Below are 18,273 nucleotides of genomic sequence, written 5' to 3'. Positions count from 1 at the left end.
ATTTTGTGGATCTTGAATTTCTAATGATACATTTATGTTTTCCATGACTAATAGTGTTGTTTGAGTGGCTTTCCATTGATAATTGTTAGTGGGTATCTTTAATTTCCAATTTAATTACAATTTGAATATGTCTTTTGTTAATGCATATTATGTGTTTGATGAAATGTTTCATTTGATTTTGGAGTAGTTTTCCTTACTCTTGGCCTAGGCTAAGGGAATTGGGTAAACCTGAGTCATTGGGTCTAATTGATTTGGTGATTTGAGAACCCTTAGTGGTCAAGTTGATACCCATTGACACTAATCCACTACTAAGTCAATTGGTAGTTGGATTGGGACTTATAAGTTGAGATTGATCAAGCCACTTGATGTACCTCAAGCTTAGGAGTAGATATTACGTACTTAAAGCTCTTGGAGGTATACTTAGTGAGTTTGGTTCCTCATAATTGTCAAGATATGGTTATTAGACAAGGATGGTGACCCCAATTCCTATTCCTAGCCAAGAGTCCCTTTTATTATTCATATTTGAAACCCAAAAATTTCAATTGCTTAATTCTAGTTATAGTCAATTGCTTAGTTCTAGATCAGAATAGAATTATATTAGATGTTCTTTTGTTAGTTTGAAATTGCTTATACATTGCCTTAGTTACTTGATTTACTTTCTTGCACTTTAAGATTTCTTGCATGTTAAGTCTAGTAGTTTAATTTCTTGATCGTGACTCCCAACCCCGGAATTCTAACCAATATTGATGCACAAGTTTGCCCATTCCTTGTGAGACGACCCGAGGTTTGAATACTTTGGTTTACTTTTATTGGGGTTGAACTTTGTGACAACCAATCTTTAAAATTTGATTCGAGGATTAATTGTTGGTTGAGAGCTATACTTGCAACGTGAATATTTTGTGAAATTCTTTACCGACAATAGTCCACCTATCACCTACTGACTGCATTGCAGAAGAAGCAGCACAACTATTCTTCAAGAATATGGTGAAGTACTGGGGATTGCCTAAGAGCATCATTAGTGATCTCATCCACGCTTCACAGGATGACTATGGATAGAGCTGTTCAAACTCCTTGGGTTGGAGCTTCATTTTTCAACAAGTTTCCATCCTCAAACCGATGGGCAGACTGAGAGAGTGAATGCCTTACTCGAGTGTTACTTAAGGTATTTCGTAAGTGCTAATCAGAAGGATTGGACAAAACTCCTAGACATTGCTCAATTCTCATATAATCTGCAAAGGAGTGAGTCTACAGGGAAGAGTCCGTTCGAGATTGTGACTGGACAACAGCCGCTTACACCTCACTCTCTTTCTTCCTCTTACTTAGGGAAGAGCCCTGGAGCTTATCATATGATTAAGTCTTGGGAAGAACAAGCAGATGTCACTCATTCTTACCTTGACAAAGCTACAAAGAGGATGAAGAAATGGGCAGATAAGAAAAGGAGGCATGCAAGCTATCAAGTGGGAGACAAGGTATTGATTAAACTTCTTCCACAACAATTTAAATCCTTTCGCAAGGTTCATAAGGGCTTAATCTGCAAATACGAAGGGCCATTTGAGATCATTGGACGTGTTGGGGAGGTTTCTTACAAAGTATAACTCCCTCCCTCTATGAAGATCCACCCGGTCTCCCATGTGAGTATGCTTAAACCATATCATGAAGACCAAGATGAACCGAGTAGAGGTGACTCAAGTCGTGCTCCGCCTGTGGTGATTAGATCCTTTGATAAAGAAATCGAAGAGATATTAGCTAATCGTGTCGTGCGACGAAGAGGGGTACCACCAAGTATCCAATACTTGATCAAGTGGAAAGGGCTCCCGATAACTGAAGCTAGTTGGGAAGCTCGTGAAGATTTGTGGCGATTCTAAGAACACCTAGAGCTCTATCATGAACTGAACGCAACAAGGACGTTTGCGCATCAGGTGGGGGAGAATGTCACGGTAAATTTTAGAAGGTTAGATTTAACAGTTTTTGTATAATTTTTTGGAGTGTTTGAGAATCCTCTAGATAGTTCCGAAACTTTCTAGAATGTCCTAGAAGGTCCCGAAATAGTCTAGAAGGTTCTAGAAGACTTTGAAAGGTCATAGAGTATTCTAGAAGAGTGTGGATGTATATAGGAGTATGAAGAGTAGTATGGAAGAATCTAGAAGTATTTAGAAATACGGAAGGATAGATATTTGTAATGAATATTCTAGATGATTAATCTAGACCGTTGATTAGATTTAATCATAACCATCCATTAAGGAGGTGGATGGCTATAAATAGGGATGAGAGTTAGAGTGAGTCATATGTGAATTTGTAAAAAACACTTGAGTAATAAAGTGTTCTTTCCACCAAAACTTCCTTTCTCTTGTGTTCTCTCGTGTTCTTATCTTTCTTGCTAAATATTGAGGGTTAGGCTGACTTGGTCTTAACTCAAGAGGTTGAGTAAGTCCGAGTGCCGGCACAGTAGCGTTGGAGTGTGTCCAAGGCCGTGACACTAGGCCTCCCCTTTCGGCCTCGGCCTCGGCCAAGGCCCCGATCTCCGTTTCTACCAACCATATCTTGTACATATTAAATGATTTTACAAATTCATTTACCCCTTTAACAAAACTGGTCTTAAGACCTCGCCTCTGGTCATACATTCTATCGTACATCCAACTTCGGTTCTGATTTTCTATTATTAATAATTTTAATTTCCTACATATCAAAGGGATAATATTAAAAAAAAACCTAAAAACTCACTTTTTAAATTTTTATTTTTTTTAACGAGAAACCATAACAAATAAAAGTGTTATCATGAATATAATTTATACTTTTATCATGAATGATTTACACAAACAAGCATAGATAAACAAATATAGATAAGCATGCATAATATTTTAATATTAATAACTATGACTGCTAAAAAAGATAAAACAAAAGAGAGGGGACATACACAAAGTGAGGGAGAAGACTCGGTAAAACCCCAGGAATGGTGAGAGGATTGCTTAAATCAAAATCCTTTTGATCAGCTAGAGATACAAATTTGGCAATTATCAATAGAGCAGTCTCAAGAATAGGAACCTTACTCTTAGGTCCTTGATTCAATCCCTGCAATAGAGAAGGAAAAGTTCTGTTTAACCAAGTAAGTAATAACAATGATAAATGTCCTTGTCAATTGATATATAAAACTGCAGAATCAGTAAGCTGATTCAATCAGATTAATTGGTAATAAATTACTAGATTAGTCTAGTTCAAGATAAGAAAAAGTCAAAAATTAATTAAACAATTAAATCAATATGATTTTTTACCAGCTAATCGTTTATTTTATTATTTTTTTAGTTGAATTTCTAAACCTTTTAACATCTACATTTATTGATTCAATTATTTATCCAGTTTTTCAAACTTTATTGAAATACTATTAACAATGAAATGAATTTGTTTTTCACTTGGCTAACTTAGAATTTGCCAATAATTTGGAATATAATAATTTTGCTCAGAAAAAAAATAAAGAAAAACACTTCAACAAAAATAAGTCTTTTGGTTGTTTCCCCATTTCTCTATTCGTGTTTATGAACTGAAACGTAGGATACATAAGTAATGCTAACATATTCTAACAACTAGAAGGCAAGTTATTATTTCACAAGCAATGTATTCAATGAATGTCTCTATTTTTCATCCAGGAAAAAAATGAAAATAAAAAAAGAAAGCGATGCATGATCCTGTGAGTTCTTGATGCACGCGCAATACAAAACTTAGATTAAGAAAAAAATAAATGAATCTCAGGAAACCTAAAGGATCCAATGGACTCACGGCAAGGCTAGGAATAAAAGATACAAGAACTTGATTTGATAAACACTCAACCAGAATTCAAGAGAAAATGAGATAGAGGAAAATTGATATCATTCATGGTTGATAAATTGGAAAGCTACCCTATACAAGTGGACAACTGATAGCAAAAATTGTTGTGGGTAAGGAATTCCACAAAATATTTACATTGCAAGTATAGCTCCAAACCAACAAACAACTCTCGCATCAAATTAAATTTTGGTTGTCACAAAGAATAAATCCCAAATAAGAAATAACTGGAGTATTTTGGACTCCGGGTCGTCTGACAAGGAATTGCAATGAAGTGTTCAACTATTGGCTATGAAGGGGTGAGGGTTTTTTTTTTTATTGATAAGAGGGTAAGAAATTAAATGACAATAAAGTAAAATGAGCAATTAAAGAAAGCAATTAATACAGAGAGACATTCATGGCAAGTGTTGAGATCATAGGCTTTCTATCCTAGTCATGAAATGATTAATTTATCTTATTTAGTCAACTCCAACAAATAGGGAGAAAGTCAAACAAGATTAATCAATCGTACCACAATAATAACAAGAATTTATCTTATTACGTCATCTCCAACATTGGAAGAAGGTATCATATTATCTTCCATGAGAGAAAGTCAAACAAGACTAGCTAATCTCAATCCAAAAGTCCTAATCAACTTACTAATTGAATTAGCAAAAGATTAGCGTCAATGGAAACAATATTAGCTAACAACTCTAGATCACCAACATAAGTTGGGTTTTCATGACTCAAGATTGCCCAATTACTCTTTCCAAGCCAAGAATGCTCAAAATCTACTCTAAAGTCCAACCAAGCATTTTGTCAAACACTTGGTGGGTACAAAGGGAAAGCATGGTAAATATGCAAGAAATAGTAAAATCTAACAACTATCAATGACAAGGAAAGTAAATCACAACTCGAATCAACAATTAAAAGAACATCAAACATTAAATTACATTAAAGAAAATTGAGATCCAAATCCAACAATTGTTCATAAACATAAAAGAGGACAAAATAAAGGAAAATGAACAAGTAAAACTAGAAGAGTAGAGATGTAATAACAAGAAATTAAAAGGAGAAACTAAATCAAAACAAGAATTAAAAGTTGGATTTAAGAAAATTAAACCTAAACTACCCTAAACTCTAGAGAGAGGAGAGAGCCTCTCTCTCTAGAATTCTACCCTAAAACATGATGAAAACTAAAACTATGACTACTTGGTTCATTCTCCCTCCATCCTTGGGTTCAATAGCATTAGAAATGGGTTGGATTGGGCCCAAAATGAGCTGCAAAATCGCTGGGGGCGATTTCTCTTTAGTGGACCCACAGGCAAAATCGGTGCGCATGCATACATGGCGCGTGCGCGCCCCTGAGCGCGAAGCAACATATGGCAAAATTTATATCATTTCGAAGCCCCGGATGTTAGCTTTCCAACGCAACTGAAACTGCCTCATTTGGACCTCTGTAGCTCGAGTTATGGTCATTTGAGTGCGAAGAGGTCGGGCTTGACAGCTTTACGGTTCCTTCATTTCTTCATGAGTTCTCCCACTTTGCATGCTTTTCTCTTCACTTCTTCCATCCAATACTTGCCTTATGAACATGAAATCACTCAACAAACATATCAAGGCATCGAATGGAATTAAAGTTAGTTAAATTTAGCTATTTTAAGGCCTAAAAAGCATGTTTTCACATTTAAGCACAAATCAAGGGAGAATTGCAAAACCATGCTATTTCATTGAATAAATGTGAGAAAATGTGATAAATCGCCCAAAATAAGCACAAGATAAACCACAAAATCGGAATTTATCAAATCTCCCCACACTTAAACTAAGCATGTCCTCATGCTAAGAATAAAGAAGGACAAGAAAAGTGGTATGAACATTTATTCAATGCAAATAAACTATATGCATATATCTATATGAATGCAACTAAATGCAAAATGGTTCTACCTACTTGGTCAAAAGTAAATCAATCTTCAAGAGCATGTATGAGCAAGTAGGGCAAAGGTCATATGATGACTCACGAACTCTACCAATTCAAATGTCAAAATAAAGTTCAAATAGACTTGCAAGAAGAAAGCTCATGAAAGCCGAGAACAAGGAATTGAGCATTGAACCCTCACCGGAAGTGCATGCACTCTAGTCGCTCTAGTGTATAGGGTCGATCCACTCAATTCTCTTCTAATCATATTTTCCATGATTTGTTTTTCATCTAACAATCAACAATTATTCAATGCATGCATACATTCATCATGAGGACTTGTTCATAGGTTGTAATGGGGCTAGGGTCAAAGGTAGGATGCATATGGTCAAGTGAGCTTGAAATTTGAATCTTTGATTAGCCTAAGCTCTCACCTAACACATATAATAACCTATACAATTCTAATACACAACCTAGCTACCCATGATTCCCACTTTTTCACATACTCATGCATTCTTTTTAATTCACATTCCATATGTAACACCCTAACTACCAAAGCTCGCACTTCCGGCTGCGCGACTCTGATAGTTCGGACATTACGACGACACTTATATTAATTAATACTAAAATATGAGCCTGTTTAAAACTTTAAACCGCAAAACCGCTCCCGAAAATATCCTGAAAGGGGAAAAATGTAGGGGGGTGAGAACATCATCCTCGAAAGGGTTCTCAGTAGAGGGTTTTTGGGAATTACTGTAATAGGATACTTGAAGATAAACCGTACCAGTGATTCATAACCGTCTTATGCCTCTTTTCAAAAACAACGGTTTACAATGAAAGTAAAGTCGAAAACCTTTTCGGAAAGAAGAACCGTTCAATTCTCAAAAACTCAAAAGCCTTTCAAAATAGTTTATCTATGCGGAACCAAAATAGCCTTTCATAATTTTATTCCAAACCAAAAACACAAAATTTTGGGTCTTACATTCTACCCACCTTATAAAAATTTTCGCCCTCGAAAATTGATACAAAACGAAAGAAATTCCATAACAGTTCACCCTTGAACACATTTAAGGAAGAAGCAAAAATATCTTATCATATGAACATATATACGATTTTCAAATACTTTGATTGTCATATGCATAAGGGTACAAAGGCAGGGGTGTGATTGCAAAGCAAACGTTACAAGGTAGGCTCAATGCAAAAGATAACATGGGTCAATCATGTGATAGTAGGGCAAAGCATCAAAGGCTATAAAACAGGATGGGGTTAAAATAACGTGCTTAACATCCGCACACTAATCTCATACCAACTTCAAAGTTTCAACTTTCCAACTCCATCAAGCACTTTACAATCCCCATATTCGATCATAAGCCTGACAACCACAAATCCGTTCGCAAGGAACAAAACGCCCACATCTCATAATGTTGTACACCTACCGCTTCGACTTCCATATATAGATATCACGTCTTAAAGAACTAACTCATCGCGTTACGTATACGTCTACAAGTCGCACGTGATATCAAAACAATTCTCGAGTCTACTCAGAAGATACAAGACTTAGAAAGGAGAGTCAAATGTCAAGGATAGCAATAATAGATTTGAGAGAATATATCCAATCCCAGATAACCAAGGATACTCAAGCAATGAAGTTTACTAGACACAATTCAATTGACAACCTCAAAGATAACCCTTGAATCAAAGAAATCCAATAGGATCAACAAAGAGAAGGATCAGCGCATTAGTTTGAAACAAATTCAAGGTGAGTCGAAGAAGTATGAAGTTTATAGAGACGAATCTCTCAAACCCAAGACAAAGCTCACAGGACTCAAGAGCATAATTGAAATACTTCCGAGTACATTGTTCTTAATAGAATCGAAAACTTGTAAAATTATCACTTCGCAGTCTGAAAGAGAAGTTAAACAACAAACATCCTTCAAGGGAGTAACAAAAGCATAAACGTGGCTTTACTTCAATACAATTTCATGTTGAAGTAGATTTTGTAGAGTTCCAAAAACAAAATGCACACAACTTTGGCTAAGAGCTAAAATATTTCCTCAAATATTTTAGAAAGATAATTAGAGCACAACTTAACCAAAAGCAGTTCATAAAAACTCGGAAGTGATCAAATGCTTGTTCAAAAATTCTAAAAATTCATATTCAAACAAGCGTGTATAACACTTATAGCAAGTACGAAAGAGGAAGTTAAACTCTTTTTAGAAAAGAAACTCCGAAGTAAAAATTTGCTTACAATTTGGTAAAGGAAATAAGTAGTGCGTTACAAACGAACCGACTTCCACTAAACAAGGAAGCTTTTCAAAACTTCATTTAAAAGGGCGCATGCCAACTTTAAATTAATTTCGTCAAAATTGGACAATGGTTTTAATCTCAATCAAACAACAGAAAATAAATTCTGTTTAATATTTCGTCAAAGAGAATTCGAAACTTCTTTAAAAGGTTCAGAACAAGACTCCAAAAGCGTTCTTGAAATCACCATCTCGGAAGAACATTCAAGAAGTCTAAGATGTACTAAAAAGGAGTCAAGCCTTGCAAGAAAGGATCTTAAATAGGATCAATAAGAAGAAAACCAACGCATCAGTTTGGAACAAACTCAAGCTGAGTCGAGGAAGCATGAGGTTTACAGAAAAGAATATTTCAAACCCAAGACAAAGCTCACAAAACTCAAGAGCACGATTAAAAGTACTTCCAAATACATTGTTCATAAAGGAACCGAAACTTGCATAAAAACCACTTCGCAATCTAAAAGAAAGGTTAATTAACAACATCCTTCAAGAGAGTAACAAAAGCATAATCGTGGCTTTGCTTTAATGCAAGTTCATGTTGAAATAGATTTTGTCGAGTTCTAAAAACAAGGTGCACACGGGTTTGGCTAAAGGCTAAAATATTTCTTCAAATATTTTGGAAAGATAATTAGATGCACAACTTAACCAAAAGTAATTCATAAAACTCGGAAGAAATCAAATGCTTGTTCAAAAATTTCCAAAGTCCATATTCAAACAAGCATTTATAACATTATAGCAAGGACGAAAGAGAAAGTTAAACTTTATTTAGAAAGAAAATCCGAGGTAAAAGTCTGCTTATAAATTGGTAAAGCAAACAAGTGGTGCGTTACAAACGAACTGGTTTCCACTAAACAAGGAAGCTTTCCAAAACTTCATTTAAAAGGGCGCATGCCAACTTTAAATTAATTTCGTCAAAATTGGACAATGGTTTTAATCTCAATCAAACAACAGAAAATAAATTCTGTTTAATATTTCGTCAAAGAGAATTCGAGACTTCTTTAAAAGGTTCAAAACAAGACTCCAAAAGCGTTCTTGAAATCACCATCTCGGAATAACATTCAAGAAGTCTAAGATGTACTAAAAAGGAGTCAAGCCTTGCAAGAAAGGATCTTAAATTAGAGTAGTTCAAACAAGATCCACTAAGCATGAAATATCAAACAAGTTTTAAATTGATCCAAAAGAATACAAAAGTCATAGAAAAGACAACTCAATCATTTGTAATTTTTTCAATGATAAATCTTTAACTAAAAACTCTTGTAGAGATAATGGGAGAGTAAACAATGCACTATCTTGAAACGAATCAACTGACCCACATAAGGATGAGATTCACAAGAGGGGACAAGCCAAGATCAATGGTAATGTTCACAAGATGTAAAAGATTAGTTAAAAACAGAATCACGTATGACATTCATAGAGGTGAAAAGCTTAAGAAGGAACCAGTCCGTTCATAAGAAGAAAGCTATGAATCCAATATTTTCAAAAGAACAACAATGGCATAAACTATGTAGTATGCTAAACCAAACTCAATTCAAAATAAGTTAAGTAAAGCTTATCAAACGAAACTCAACCGGAATAAAAGCGAAAAATCCTTTCTTTCCAGTATTTCGGAAAATATCCAAATACACAATCAAATAAAGATGTCCATTGGAACTATAGTAAAATTACTAGAAAGCCAAATTGTATTTTAAGTAGGTGCAGTTCTATAAACCAGTAAAAGTACGGTCGAGGTATTAGGAGTAAATAATTGTTAAACTGTATAAGAAATCTTCAAAGTTCATATATAGATAAGTATGTAGCTAATCAACAGCAATTTTCGTAAAAATCTCAAAATTGGCTATAATCACTGTTAAATAAGAGGAAAATTTGAATCAACAATTTCTCTATTAATGGACTCGGAATCAGGAGTTAAAAATGCACAGCGCTTTAAGACAAGTTCAAGGCTATATCAATGAATACAGGAATAAAAAGAACTCAAACAGAGGAAGGTAGACGCAACAAGGATCTCAAACAAGCATATGCACTTAAGATCAAACAAGAACGCCTGTGGATAGAGGAATAAAGTTTAAAAATCAAACTACTCTTCAAAAGGATCAGCAATCAAGAACTTCAAGTTAAGACATGAAAGAACAGGTCGACTCAAATGAAATTCAAGACACAAAACTGAATAGCCTCGAGAAATAGTTTCTAGCGTTCTCAAAACCCGCGATTCGCTTTACTCAAGACTCGTCTATCATCTATGATAACCCATTAGCGCTTTCATATACAAAATTCACTAGTATTAAGCCGGCCAAACTTAATACAAAGAATTTTGCAAAGCAAGACTAACATCGTTAATCAATAGACCGTCATGTGCATTAAGCTCTAATTCTCGTCATTCGACAAGACCTAATACATGACAAACGCTCAGAGTATGCAATTGAAGCATAGTTGGTCCATTTCTCAGGCTTTACAGGAAGGACTGCTCTGATACCATAATGTAACACCCTAACTACCAAAGCTCGCACTTCCGGCACCGCAGCAGAGTGTGGCACGCCTCTCTCCTGGGCTCTCTCTCTCCTCGGCGATGGGAAATGCAGCGACAGCCCGGTTCCTCACGTGCGGCGGTCCGGCGCAGTGACGCCGCGGAAGAGTCTCCCTCTTCCTCTGTCTGGTTCGGCGACATCAGCACGGGACGGACTTGACGGAAAGCAGAACGGCGTGGCTGATCGCAGAAGGCGCAACACCGACGGGCATCACAGCGAAGGGCGACCGCAGCAACCCAAGCCCCGCGAAGACGACAGCGGACGCGTTTCTGGGCGACGGCAGTAGCGCGGAGTCCCCACTCCGCTTCCTCCTTCCACTGGTGGCGAAACCCTCACTCTCGAATCTCCCCTTTTTCACTGATTCTGTTTCCTTCTTCCACGGAACAAGAAAAGGAGCCGTGGGTGCTGCTATGGGTTTCAGGTTTGGTGGACTTGCTGAAGGTGAAAGGGAAGACAGGGTAGGGTTTTTGGCTGCTGGGATGAAGGCCTTGGGGTTTCATTTTTAAAAATTAGGGTTAACATTTTTGTCCCCTTTTTATTTCTTTTTCTCTTTTTTTTTCTATATATATTTTTTTCTTTTATATATATATGTTTTTTTTTTCTTTATCCTTTTTTTTCTAAAGTATATGCAAACGTATCAATGCATATGATTTTACATATAGTGCATGAATATGTACCCAATTTCCAAAATTTTCAATAAAAATAAAAATTACACTTTTACCTCAACCAATGTCCCAAGTTTCCCATACCCAAATGATACACACTCTCACTAGCCTAAGCTAATCAAAGATCTAAATTAAGGACATTTACTATTTTTCACTTAAGGGTAGTGATGTGCTAATATTAAGAACAAAAGGGATTAAATAGGCTCAAATTGGCTAACAATGGTTGATGAAAGGTAGGCTATTTGGGTAAGTGAGCTAAATGAAATGATGGCCTCAATAATATAAATGCATGTATACATGGAATAATGGACATATAGAATCAAACAAATGAAAGATTACAATCATAAAAAAAGAATAATGCACACAAGAATGAAAATAAGTGGTTATATGATGTAACCACACAATTAGGCTCAAAATTCACATGCTTGTGTTCTTAGCTCAAAAACTATGTTCTAAAATAAATTCTTCAAGCAAGTTCAACAAGAAAAAATTTTTCGAATTGGTAGGGTGCCCTAAAAACAGTTTTCTTGTAAAAGAAATCATCACCCTAACCAAGTAGTCCTGACATAAAAAAAATGGTCAGATATGTACAAATTCTAACTAACATGCAACCTATCATGAATGCAACAACTAACTAACAAAGACAAAAATTAAAAATTGGTGTTGAAAGAAAGAGATTGTTACCCATGGAGGTCGGTCGGACGACCTCCCCACACTTAGAAATTTGCACCGTCCTCGGTGCATGCAAAGAAGAGCAATGTTGACGGGTTGCTACAATTGATGAGCTTCTTCAAAAGAGTTGTGCGGGTGAACTTGTTTGTTGCCCCATTTAGAAGCTTTCTCATTCCTTTCCTTCTTGGTGGCCAACCTAAAAAGAAAGAAAAAGAAAGAAAATTATGCCTACAATAAAGATAGCAAAGCAAGTAGAACATAGGCGGGGGATAATGCCAAATAAGAGTAAGGTTCTCACCACATGTTAGCTACGCATGTAAGTGAGAAAATAATATAGGTAAAGGGTATATCAATTAATACTTGATGCAAGAGTAAAGTCAAAGCATAGGCAAATGACATGAAGAGCATGTTGCATCAAGCTTAATCAACAATTGACACAAACAAGATTATTGATAAGCATAAGAGCATTTGGTCCCATCCTAACTCAATGATAATGAGGTACAAAAACAAAGAATAATGAGTTAGGAAGGACTAAAGCACTAATCTTGTGTGTAAAACAATTATTACAATTAATGCTAAACAAGTCACGAAGCACCAAAAGTAACCAAGAAATTCTCAACAATTGAGTAAAAGGATTCAATACCAATATTAAAATAAGAAACTTAGAAAAGAAAATAAGACTAAGCTATAAAAATAAAACTAAAATGCAATGAATGATAATAGGCAAATGCAATAAAAGAAAATGGAAGAAAAGATTTTTTTTTGAACCGGCGCGGACGCGTCATGCACGCTTCCGCGTCGATGCGCAGTTTGGCCAAAGGATGCGTATGCGCCAGGTGCACGCACGCGTGGGTTGCAGGCACAGAATGGGCACAAACTGGGCCTAACTCTCTGGAACATGTACCAGGAGGGCAGGTGGCGCTATCGGCGCGCACGCGCACAGCGTGCGTGCACGCGCATTACGCAATTAGCTTGAAGGATGCGTACGCGCCAGGTGTGCGCACGCGTGAGTGATTTGTGCCTCAGGCATGGTGCTGGCGCAGTGTAAGCGCAACTCTCGGGTCAATGTATGGAGGGGTGAGATTTTTGCATCCACGCGTCTGCGTACATGGCTCGTCCGCGTGGATGGTCGAAAATGCTTGAGGCGCGCGTACGCGCGGGTTGGTGCTCTGTTTTTCAAAATTTTTCTAAGTTCTTGCACCAAACCAAGCATTCCAAACCTCCAAACAGCTACCCAAACACCTTAAAACCTTATTTAACATATTATACTACCAAATAAACTCAACAAACAAAACAAAACATGAAATCAAACCTATTCTACCAATATTTACAAAAGAGAAAAATGAAAAGAGTTTACTATGGTGGGGTGTCTCCCACCTAGCACTTTTGTTTATTGTCCTTAAGTTGGACTTATGGGGAGCTCCTCTTAAGGTGGCTTGTGCTTGAAGCTATCCTTGAACATCCACCAATGCTTGAGTCTCCAATAAGCTCCATTCTTCAATTTTAATATCTTCAAGTTTTGATGGAGTTCTTCACAAACCATGAGCTCCCAAAGTTGATTTTCCTTGTGCGATCCGGGATCCCACACTTTGTTTTGACACCCATCTTCAAATTGATCATCATGATTCCAATTGGGTGGCATGACCTTAGAATTCTCAAAGAAGCTTCGAAACAACCTCCTAAACTCATGCAACTTGGTTCTACACCAACCATTGCCATTCAACTTTGAGCATGCAACCATTATGAACTTGGAGTGATGTTTCCAACCACTACACAACTCTTTTTTACTCTTAACTCCACAAAGAGCTCTAAGTTGACCATCATTTTCAATCAAACCATATTCAAGTGGGAAAGTGAAGCTTAGGGATAGAAATTTTACCCACTTGAATGTTGTATTGGATGGTGACTTAGGAAGGAATGTCTCCAATGGTCTTGCAAGTTCCACTCCCTTGTGCTCTTCTTTGATTATTTCTACCTCTTCACAAGCTTCTTCAATTTCAGCCTCTTCTTCTTGGTAGCTTTCTTCTAATTCAATCTCTTCTTCATTGCTTACCAAGGGCATGGGAGGTGAGGTATCTTCTTCCTTACCCTCTATGTCAAACTCAATTAGAGAGGATTCAATTATACATAAGAATTCTTCAATGATTGAATCCATCTCTTGGTCAACCTCTTCAAAGGCTTCAACCACTTCTTCCGGCTCAATTGTCTTAACTTCCTCCTCTTGTTGCACTCCTTACTTCAACTCCTTTTCTTCACCTTGAAACTCTAAACTCACTCCCTCACTATGCTCCTTAATTGCCTCTCCACTTTCGTCAATGGGAGTGTCTTGGTTGCTTAGGCTTAGTCGAGAGGAGGCCATATTGCTAACAGCTTCCACTAGGATAGCCATCTTGGCTCCTAGCTCTTTAAACTTCTTTTCATCCTCCTCTTGTCGCCTTAGGATATGAGATTCAAGATCTCTCAATTCATGCGTGGGGGCTTCATCGGGAGGTGATGGTGGAAGAGAAGGTTCATTGTTTGGGAGGAAGGTTTCATGATTGGAAGTTGGTTCATCTTGGTAAGGGTATGGAGATGATGTATATTGAGGTGGTTCTTGGGAGTAGTTGTGTTGGAATTGTGGTGGTTCCATGTGTGGTTCATATGGTTCATAAGGTGGTTGGTATGGTGGGTAAGGATTAGGGCCATAATGAGGTATTTGGTGGTAGGGGGCTTGTGAGTAAGGTGGTTCAAAATTATGTTGAGGGGGTGGTTCATAGGCATGTGGTGGTGGTTGTTGACAATTACAATAAGGGTCACCACATCCATTAGATTGATATGCATTAGGATTAGAATTATACCCATAAGAAATCAGAGGGGGTTGTTGCTAATAAGGTTGATCAATCCCTTGAGGCTCCTCCCATCTTTGATTGTTCCATCCTTGATGCACATCCTCATTGTAGTTCCCATTACCTACAACATAATTTGAGCCAAACTCATAGCCAAAGGGGTGAGAATTCATAATAGCAAATGAAAATAAAAACAAAACTAATAAGAACTAATAAAAACTAACTCCTAAAACAAGCAAAAACTAGCAAAGAAGCATATTAACATATATACAATAGCCAATAACATAACACGATTGCAACTCCCTGGCAACGGCGCCATTAATTTGATAGCAAAAATTGTTGTGGGTAAGGAATTCCACAAAATATTTACGTTGCAAGTATAGCTCCAAACCAACAAACAACTCTCGCATCAAATTAAATTTTGGTTGTCACAAAGAACAAACCCCAAATAAGAAATAACCGGAGTATTTTGGACTTCGGGTCGTCTCACAAGGAATAGCAATGAAGTGTTCAATTATTGGCTTTGAAGGGGTGAGGGGGATTTTTTTGTTTGATAAGAGAGCAAGAAATTAAATGACAATAAAGTAAAATGAGCAATTAAAGAAAGCAATTAATAAAGAGAGACATTCATGGCAAGTGTTGAGATCATAGGTGATGAGCGGATATTTTATACGCTTTTTGGGGTTAATTTCATATAGTTTTTAGTGTGTTTTAGTTAGTTTTTAGTTTATTTTCAGTAGCTTTTAGGCAAAATTTATATTTCTGGACTTTACTATGAGTTTGTGTGTTTTTCTGTGATTTCAAGTATTTTCTGGCTGAAATTGAGGGAGCTGAGCAAAGTTCTGATTCAGGCTGAAAAAGGACTGCTGATGCTGTTGGATTCTGACCTCCCTGCACTCAAAGTGGATTTTCTGGAGCTACAGAACTCCAAATGGCGCGCTTCCAATTGCGTTGGAAAGTAGACATCCAGGGCTTTCCAGCAATATCTGATAGTCCATACTTTTCTCAAGGATAGATGACGTAAACTGGCGTTCAACGCCAGTTCTATGCTGCTGTCTGGCGTCCAGCGCCAGAAACAAGTTAGGATTTGGAGTTCAACGCCAGAAAAGGATCCAAAGCTGGCGTTGAACGCCCAAAACAGCCCTATGCACATGATTAGCTTAAGTCTCAGCCCCAGCATACACCAAGTGGGCCCCAGAAGTGGATTTCTGCACCATCCATCTTAGTTTACTCACTTTCTGTAAACCTAGTTTACTAGTCTAGTATTTAAACAACTTTTAGAGACTTGTTTTGGATCTCATGACATTTTAGATCTGAACTTTGTACCTTTAGATGGCATGAGTCTCTAAACTCCATTGTTGGGGGTGAGGAGCTCTGCTGTGTCTCGATGAATTAATGCAAGTATTTTTGTTTTCCATTCAAACATGCGTGTTCCTATCTAAGATATCCATTCGAACTTCAATATGAATGTGATGAACGTGACAATCATCATCATTCCTCCACGAACGCGTGCCTGATAACCACTTACGTTCCACCATAGAATGAATGAATATCTCTTAGATCTCTTAATCGAATTCTTCGTGGTATAAGCTAGATTGATGGCAGCATTCAAGAGAATCTGGAAAGTCTAAACCTTGTCTGTGGTATTCTGAGTAGGATTCAGGGACTGAATGACTGTGACGACCTTCAAACTCGCGAGTGCTGGGCGTAGTGATAGACGCAAAAAGATAGTCAATCCTACTCCGGTACGACTATAGATTAGGAAGAATTTACCTTTTTGGTTGGTTTTTGTCTTTTGGGTCAGAGTCTTTTATTTTCTTTTCAAAAATTTTTCAAAAATAATTTTTCTATTAAATCTCGTGCCAAACATTAAGTTTGGTGTTTTCTTGTTGGTTTTCCTTTGTTTTTTGAAAATTTTATTTTGGTTTTCTAAAAATTTTAAGGTTGGTGTTCTTTCTTCATGTTCTTGTGTTCTTGTGAGTCTTCAGAGTGTTCTTGAGTTTTCCTTGCGTCTTAATCTTAAAATTTTTAAGTTTGGTGTTCCTTGGTGTTTTCCCTCCAAAATTTTCGAAAACAAGGAGCATTAGATCTAAAAATTTTAAATCTTGGGCTATCTTATTGTTTCTCTCTTTCCTCTTTAAATTCAAAAATATCTTTTCTCTCTATTTTTAAAACAAATTTTCGAAAATTATTTTTAAAATTCAGATTTTTTTTCAAAAATTTAAAATCTTTTCCAAATCATATCTTTTTCAAAACTTTCTGACCACTTTCTCTCCCCTCATTTTTTTCGAAAATCTTCACCTATTTTTATTTATTTTATTTTAATTTATTTTATTTTCGAAATAATTAAATAAATAAATAAACAAATAAAAATAATTTTTTTTATTGTACATCATCTCCCTTTCTCCATCATGGATCTAAGTGGAAATGAACAGTCCAGGAGGACTCTGGGGTCATATGCTAACCCCTCTACTGCTTCATATGGGAGTAGTATCTGCATACCCTCCATTGGAGTCAGTAGCTTTGAGTTGAATCCTCAGCTCATTATCATAGTGCAGCAAAGCTGCCAGTATTCCGGTCTTCCACAGGAAGAACCTACAGAGTTTCTGGCACAGTTTTTACAAATTACTGACACAGTACATGATAAGGAAGTAGATCAGGACGTCTACAGATTATTACTGTTTCCATTTGCTGTAAAAGACCAAGCCAAGAGGTGGTTGAATAACCAACCTAAGGCCAGCATAAGGACATGGAAACAGCTGACAGAAAAATTCCTGAATCAATACTTTCCTCCAAAACGGATGACACAGTTAAGGCTTGACATCCAAGGCTTTAAACAAGGAGATAATGAATCTCTTTATGATGCCTGGGAGAGATACAGAGAGATGCTACGAAAATGTCCCTCTGAAATATTTTCAGAGTGGGTTCAGTTAGACATCTTTTATTATGGGCTTACAGAAAGAGCTCAGATCTCTCTAGATTACTCAGCTGGTGGATCTATCCACATGAGAAAGACAATTGAAGAATCTCAAGATCTCATTGATACAGTTGCTAGAAATCAGCATCTGTACTTAAGTAGTGACCCTTCCATGAAAGAAGAGGCTAAAATAGTAACTGCTGAACTCAGTCCTGCAGAACAAGCTGCTGAATTCAATCAGCAATTGGATTTTCTAACAAAGTAGTTAGCTGAATTCAAGGATAAACTACAAGAGACAAGGATGGATAATATAAACATAGAAGTACAATTAAAGCAAACAAGGCAGCAGCTGTCAAAACAAATAACAGAAGAATGCCAAGCAGTTCAACTAAGAAATGGGAAAGCACTAAATACCCCACTTCAAAGCAGCAGGAAACCAAGAAATGAGCAAACCACCCAAAATCCATCTGAGGATAGTAAGAGCCCAGGGAAAAATAATTCTGGCGCTAAAACGCCAGAAGTTGGGTGGAAGGCTGGCGCTGAACGCCCAGACCATGCTCAGGGCTGGCGTTCAACGCCAGAAACAAGCAAGGATCTGGCGTTGAACGCCCAAAAGAAGCACAGTTCTGGCGTTCAAACGCCAGGAACAGATGAGGAGCTGG

Source organism: Arachis ipaensis, chromosome B02 (assembly GCF_000816755.2).
Source record: "Arachis ipaensis cultivar K30076 chromosome B02, Araip1.1, whole genome shotgun sequence".
Classification (NCBI taxonomy): Eukaryota; Viridiplantae; Streptophyta; class Magnoliopsida; order Fabales; family Fabaceae; genus Arachis; species Arachis ipaensis.
Note: the sequence above shows the minus strand (reverse complement) of the source record.